Raw genomic sequence first — 7,833 nt, forward strand, 5'->3', positions numbered from 1 at the left:
GGAAAAAGAGCTCGAGGTCAGGGGTCGACACAGTAAGGGAGTTTGCTCTTTAAGAGGTTATCTGTGGATCTGCAAAGCCAAAGTGTAATTGGGTTCTGTGATGTGATTTTAGTGTGTAATTGTATATGATCTTAGGTAGTTTCAAAGACAAGGTTGGAAGATTTTTCTAGCCTGCTTGTGATAGCAATTTTGGGGAGTCTGTATAGCCTGAGATGGACAATGTAGTTTCTTCAGAAATTGTCATCAGAAGTAATACAGCAGGTATCTGATTCATTTTAATTATAATTTTAGCAAACTGATAATATGGTTTGTTTTTTCTCCTCTCTGAAATACTGGTCCTATAAATCAGCATCTTTGTGGGCTTGTACATTTTCTGCAACTAGTAAACTGTTTATTTCTGAGCTGGTACTGCATCAGAGAAAATTTTGCATCTTTATTAAGACATTACAAGTCACTGTAATTGATCTGCCTGGATATTGCTTTTTCTTTGGTCTTTGAGTAGATAGTTTTCCAGTGGGTTATCAAGTTTCTGCTTCTCAATTATTCAAAACAATGTGAAGCAAACATTTCCTATTGTTTTAGTTGTTTAGGGTTTCCTTGATTAAGCTGTCACTGCTGTCAGTTATGTTCTTATAAGCCTGCTCGGATCTATTTCATGTTAAGAAAAAGCTCAGATAAATCCAGGAAAGCTTAATGTTTATCCAATGTGAAAATAATTACTCAAAAGTGTTATTCTTAATCCAGATAATTAGAGTGAGGAAGGAGAGATCAGTGTCATTGTGAATTATGCCCTGGCAATTGACTCTTGGTCCTTGTACGTTTCAGGTGAAGATGTGAATGGATAAAGGTTAGATTAACCATAATCCAAAGTAGCTGCAACCTTAATCTGTTATGATACAAGGATGATCACTTAAAAAGAGCTGGATTGTGGGATTGTTTCTGGTTGGATAAGATGCCGCTCGACTGGGACTAGCTTTAAAACATGCTTAGCACCATGTCACTGCAGCTGTAAGCACTTGTGCACGGTTTCAGACTGCCACATCTCAGAGGCAGACTGCTGGGCTCTCACTGCACACTGTAATACTACACTGCATTGCAATATCTGTACTTCACATTAACATGCTTTACTCTGTGCTTCACGGAAAATAGATGGTAACTGTTACATGGAGTGATTTGCTTGATGATTGCTTCTCTGTGCTGTTAAACATATTTCTTTGTGTTCCCTGTTTGAAATGTTCAGTATGTCTACAGGGAGTCATACTGTACAATGGTATAGGTACACAATTACAAAAATTGACCAACTGAAAATGTAAGAGGCAGAATATTTACATTCTTTATTTTAGTTTATACCATTATTGTGTATAGTTACTAATTATATAAAAAAACCCCATAACAATATACGTCTATGTTTGCAGCTGTGGTTTTCAGAAATCCATTGTAAGTGAACAAGACCAAATCAGAACAAACTGACTTAGAATGGAGGAAAAGTAGCATTAAAAAGGGTATATGCATGTATTCACGCATACTACAAGCAGATACACGCAGAAAGCGCTTGATGCTTCAGACTTTCCCCTGTTTATAGATGTGGACATAATAGTGACAGTTCAGATGCAGTATGTGAAGCAAGTCTTTGTAAATACAGACTCTTGAATGCCAGTGGTTACTTATTGGGAATAACACTCTTGGAAGAGGAAGAGAAGAGGGTGAAAGACAGGTCATTTCTTGAAAAACGGTACAGGAAATATTTGGTCTCAGCAGATAATTTAATTGCATAGTCCAGTCTGTATCGTTGTTTCAGGCCAAAAGGAAAATAAGGTAAAGGCATTTTTTCCCTCCTATTCAATTTTTGTGATAAATTACATGCATTTATTCTGCAGGGATACATTTGTGCAGATCTCCTTCATCTTTACTGGAAAACTGGAAGCAGCCTTCCTTGATGCATGGCTAAGGTGAGGAAATAGTTAAGAAAGTAATTAATGGAATGCAAAAGCTAATAAGAGGAAAGTACTTTAATGCACACTTGAGCTAGAATCTTCTCTGCGAATAATTAAAATTCTTTAAAGTTCATTTCTGTATTTTTAATAAAGTACATCTCAATGAGACTCATTCCTGTTTTTAAACCTTTCCACACTTAACTCACTACCTTCTTTTCTTAACTATTGTTAGAATTGTATTATTTTTACTTGAAAAAGGCTTTAGGTGATGTTTATGTTTGTTGATGTGTTAAAAGTAAAATCTGCAAGAGGCATAACATTTACAAGTCAGTCCTAACATAAAAATTATTCATTTAGAGCATCACATGAAAGTGTTACATTATTTCTGATGCCACTTTATATGCTATGGATTTGTGTGTATATAACTGTTTTGTTCTTCTGCATCCTAGAGTCTCTGCCTTTAAAATAATGTTTCATGGAAATGCATGTCACTAATAAAAATTTCCAGACTTACATCAGAAAAGATTTTAGCGCAGGGATTTAAGTCTTCAAGCTTCAGAGTGTAAGCCAACCTTTAATTAAAGTAGGTGAGGAAGAAACTTCTCTACTTGATAGCTCATTACAAGGACGTATAGCACAGAGTTTCCCCACACTTTTCAGCAAAGGCTTTTTGTGATTGATACTGAAGGGACAACTGGTCTCATGTAACACAGTGATTCTTACACTAGAGAAAGACAAGAGGAAAATAAAAGAAATTCACTTAGTATAAAGGGCAATAAGAACTAAATGGTAGAATTGCTTATGCGCGTCCTGACTGAAAATATTAACACGCAAAAAGTGGATAATAAGGCAAAATGTCTCTTCAGGGTTGAAGCTGCAGAGAAGGCACCATTTGGAGAGAAGCGGGGGGGTGGAGTTTTCCTTAGTGGAAAAGATGAGTTAGGATGAAAATGAAACTACAGAGCTTACAGTTGAGCACTCTTGACCCCTTCTGCATTTTACAGGGGTAGACTGGTAGGCAGTTGACTGTCTCAGCCACGGAATATCATGGAAATGTCATTATTGATACATGAGGAAAGTAAACAATAATGGTGGTCCCTGTAAAAAAAAAAAAATAGGAGTAGTAAAAACTTTGAAAGTTCTAGAAAATTGAAAGGTCAGTGAAATAAAAAAAAAAATAGTAGCACATTAAGTGTGTTGGAGAAGCAGAGAAAGTGAGAGTATTTATAGTGTCAAAGACCACAGTCAACTTTGTACTAATATCTATAACTTTTGGTTCTTTAAGTAGTTTGAAATTACTTATGTATTAGGGATTTAAAAAAAAAATGAAAAAAGAGATACTGTAACTAGACCTATCAAAAGAGAAGTGATGGAGAAGTAATGAAATAATTTAAACATCAAATTGCAAATAGTCACAGAAGATAGAAAGTTTTACTTGGAGGAAACTGAAGTAACTGGTAAAAACGCAGCATTTATCACCTTAAGGCAGTTTCAGTGTTGAATGATGACCAAAATCTGTCAGTCTTTTTGAGTAGTGATGATCCCAGGAAGCTCAGGGAATAGGAAAAGTTTCTGATGAATCAGGCTGAGTATTGCTACAGGGTGGACAGACTGCTTCCATGTTCAGCCCCTCCGAGGTCTGGAAGCCATACGTCAATGGAAAAAGCCTTGGCTGATTTCTCTAATTTTCCAGGATTAGTGGGTTTTTAGGCTAAAATTATGATCATCTGTAACTTCCATTAGTGTACCAGAAAAGGTAGTTTAAGAATAAACCAATTCTTGTACTGACTTTAAATCTTACCTACTTATTTGCATGTTCAACATGCATCAAACAGCTACATTAGTGTTTCAGATTTTTATAAAGTATTATAAAATAATACAGAAAAAAATGCTAGAATTTCTCTTGTTCTGAGACAGTGCAGTAATTTACTGACCATGGACAATTAAGAAAGAAGTAGGTACCTAAGGACAACCATGAAACCAGTACAGATTAGTCACAGCTAATCTATCCTTGGAACCCAACAGAGATTTTCAGTTTCAGAGAAAGAGGAATTTTACTTGTGTTTAAGACTAGTTCAAAGTGAATTGAACATTCAGGGAATTTGCATTGAACATAATGCAAATTTCTTAACTTTCATTAAGCCAAAGCATTTTAAACAAAAATGGTGGTAATGCACAAAATTTATGTATTTCTAGCAAATATAAATGTTTTCGTCAGTGTTTTCTACTACCTAGTTCTTCTTCCATCCCACTAGACAAAAACAATCTTGTTTCCTTGGTGTTTTGGTATAAGACTGACTGTGTTGAATCACACCAGAAGTATGTTTTGTCCATTAGCCTATTTCTGCCAATTGCTGGTAGATTAGGGAAAGAGTACAAGAGCATGTCCAGTAGAGAATATTTTCCATCTTCTAACAGTCTCAGTTTTAGAGATTTCTTTTTATAGGCTTTACCACGTTGTTGTATTTTAGTGCCCTTAATAGTCCTCTCTTCAATAAATTTGACAGTTGCATTTTAATTCTATTTACGCTTGTGGCATGATGTAGCAATGAGTTGGTTTAAACAATGAATTTAATTATGAATTATCTGAAAAAAAGAATTCATAGTAAAGTTCTTATTTTAAATAGACTGCTTAATTTAATTTGATATTCCCTAGTTCTTCTGTTGTGAGACACAGTAGAAATTTTTACTTGAGAATGTAAACAGGGAACAAATTCTCTCTCACCTGCCTCTTTTTACTGTGTTGAAAGGTCCCAGTCTAATTAATTTCTCCGTTTACAGAGTGGCTCATGTATCTTTGTTCATTATTGGTCATCCTGGATGCATTTCTTTGTATCTTTCGTAGCTCTGCTATATTTTTATGGAGGTCAGAACCATACCCAGTACTCAAGAAGTGGCTGCTACACCAATGATTTACAATAGGATGATAATTTATTTTTGTTTGTCCTCTATTGTTTACATAACACTTCTGAACATTTTCTTTGTTCATTTTTCTTTTGCCACATGTTGAGCTGGCGCTTATTGTCCACAATGTGTCCACAGTTGCTTTCCTGAAATTTGACTTTAGTATCCATCATTATAGAAGTATACTTGGGATTGCCTTTCCTGTCTGTATTTTACTTCATATTCATTGCCAATACATTCTTTTGTTCCCAATCTGATCATCATGAAATCCTTCTACAATCAAATGATTATTTTTTGTGGTCTCATGCATCTTTGTCATCTCGAAATGTATTCTTTTTCAAGGACATTTATGAGGCAGTTGAACTGTGCAGATTGTCATGGGAATCCACTGACACCTGCCCTCCATTGTGAAAGCTGAGTTTCCTTTAAAGTATGTTTTCCTATTTCAAACTTTTTTTTTTCCCCAATTACATGGCCTTATATCTTTTTGTGCAACAGATTACATTAAAAACTGTTGTTGAGGACCCCATAATGGTTTGGGTTTTTTTTTTTTAATTAGGGTATTTCCAGCCAGTTTACCTGGTCCAGAAACCCATTTCTACTTCTGCTCTGAGTTCACAGACACATTTAATTAAAAAAGTTGGTCAACCTACATGCAGCTTTGCTTTGCTGTTAGTACTCATCTTGCTCAGATAAACTTTTACTTCTGCCTCAGATCTTTGTGAAGATATGGGATGGCTTCTCAGTTGGAGGATCAGACTTTACATTTGGTTTGAGTTGTGGGCAGTATGTCAGCTTGGCTGCCGTTTATTTGACTGCTGCTTCAGCAAGAATAATAAAATATACGGGAATTTTTGATTCCTCAAAATTGGAAATCCTTGTCTTGTTAAGGATGTTGAATAGTGTTGAGTTCTCCCTGAAGCTCTCTATCATCATATCTCCTTTATATGCAATTCAATAGTCTTGGTTAAGAAACTAAGAGTAATATCAAAGAATTTATTTAACTGTGTGTTTTGATTGCTGTTTCTTCACTTCTGCATTACTTGGACTCAGACTCACAAGACTGATCAGTAAATTCTCATTACTGGGATAGGTTTTTAGAAAAGTGTGTCTATCAAAAGTCAGTATTCCAGCATTTTTTTAAAGAAATATTTCCTGCATTAGCTCAATGGAAACTGGAAATCCCTAGTCTAAGCAAGAGGGGTAACAACATAAACATTAGTAGATAAGTACATATATATATTTTAAAAATTGAGTATAAACTTCTAAAAGTACTGTTACTTAAGATAAAATCTTTTCTGCTCTAAATAGTAAAATTACTGCAACTACATTTTATAGATATAAACATATATGTAAAACAGAAATTTCATTAAAGGAAACACAACCAACAATGTTCTGTAGTTTTGGTTAAAAAAGTTCATATAGTTATCTCCTGTTTCATTGTTCCATATTAATACTGATTAATTATAGCTTCTGCCTTCTTTGCAGTCACTTCACACAGAGTTTTGCTGTTAAGCACCAGATGACGATGAATGGAGAGTCAAGCAGACTTCCGTCCTGTTAAACACAGAAGTGAAAAGAAATCACTGTTTTGTAGAATTTGTGAATAAAAAGTTGCTAAGTGAATAAATGCTTCTGGTTCTAAAAGAAATTTACTTATAGGCAATTTGTATTGAAACCAATAACTATGGCATTTAAAATAAAAGTTTTGATTGTGTTCTCTACATTTGTTTTTTTTTTTTTCTCCAATAATGGAAAATCTCCCATGTGTAATGTGTGTTAAGGCATTATTGCTGTTTTTTTTTTTCTTCTCAATTTCATTGTGGCTGCAGACTTGCAAGCCAAATAGGACACTTATAGTCATTTATATAATATGAAGCTAATAATTTTCTGCCCTATTGTATGTGAAATGTTTGAACTAATAAATGTTTGATGTTTGAACTAATAAATCATATGATCTCTGCAGTGACCCTGTCAAGTGATTAATGTACATTTCAGGCTAGCAAAGTCAAATAAGAAATTTTCTTTGGTTGGGACACCTGTCCCAGAACATGTACCCTACAGCATTGTATTTCTGGAGCTCATCCTATTCATTGTCATGCCCATAAAAAAAGCTCTTTTCCAAATTCCACAGGTCTCACGTATGGCAATAATAATCTAATATATAATGCAGAGAGAGTAGAAAGAAAATCTGTTTCTGTTTTTGCATGCTCTTCAAATGCAAGCCTTTCAAATACTGGTAGATACAAGGCTGTGCTCATTATGGTATTTCTTATGTACCTGCTTTAGCTTTGGTGTCTGGATGCTGTTTGCTGCAACAAAGATGGAGTTCCTCTCCTGAAAACAAGCTTTCTTGTAAGTTTTCTCATGCTTCCTGGTTCTGATCAAAGGATTATTACTGCAACAGTTTTTCCTTTTGGCGTTTTTCATCCCCGATTCCCATCCTCATAATAAAAATAGGCACAAAAAAAAAAAAAGGAATGTAAAACAAATTAATCTGCTTGTTTCAAATCAGAGCATTCAGGCTAGCTTTAGTTCAGAGCTTCAAGTGCTATTTATAATAGTATCTGAAATGATTTACATATGGTAAATTTATTAGGAGTCTGATTTTCAGATAACGTTTTGGGTACACTTTTTTCCCCAGCCTTAACATGAAAGGTTTTCAGACAATGGAGATTACTCTTCCTTGAAACAGGTCTGAGATGTGATCCACACCATACATACACTCTACTGTTTCCTTTTACGCATTTTGTCATATTTCAAAGATCTAAAATATGAATGATACATTTCTCTTTCCGTGTCTTTCTATAACTTTTTTTTTTTTTTTTTTCTTCTTTTCTTTACACTGGATCTTGGCTTGTTACAGAGTACAGTGTTGCATAGACCTCATAATCTGTAAATCCTTCTGGGCTGTTTTACTGTGTGGTTGCCTTTGTGTGTGAGGGATGGGACTCAGAGCAGCAGACGGTGCCCTGAAATCCTTTTCCTAGATCCC

The 7,833-nt window shown here is 34.9% G+C and overlaps 1 long non-coding RNA gene across 2 annotated transcripts; it reads left to right on the forward strand.

Annotated features, from left to right (window-relative positions):
- The first annotated feature begins 814 nt into the window (after positions 1-814).
- Positions 815-6,807, forward strand: LOC141942166 (uncharacterized). 2 transcript variants are annotated; one of them, XR_012628549.1, is made up of 3 exons: positions 815-847; positions 1,878-1,949; positions 6,327-6,807. It is a non-coding gene; the product is annotated as an uncharacterized LOC141942166 (long non-coding RNA). The 2 variants fall into 2 exon arrangements; XR_012628548.1 differs by lacking the exon at positions 815-847 and having other exon boundaries at positions 1,816-1,949.
- Positions 6,808-7,833: the final 1,026 nt, after the last annotated feature.

Source organism: Strix uralensis, chromosome 4 (genome assembly GCF_047716275.1).
Source record: "Strix uralensis isolate ZFMK-TIS-50842 chromosome 4, bStrUra1, whole genome shotgun sequence".
Lineage (NCBI taxonomy): Eukaryota > Metazoa > Chordata > Aves > Strigiformes > Strigidae > Strix > Strix uralensis.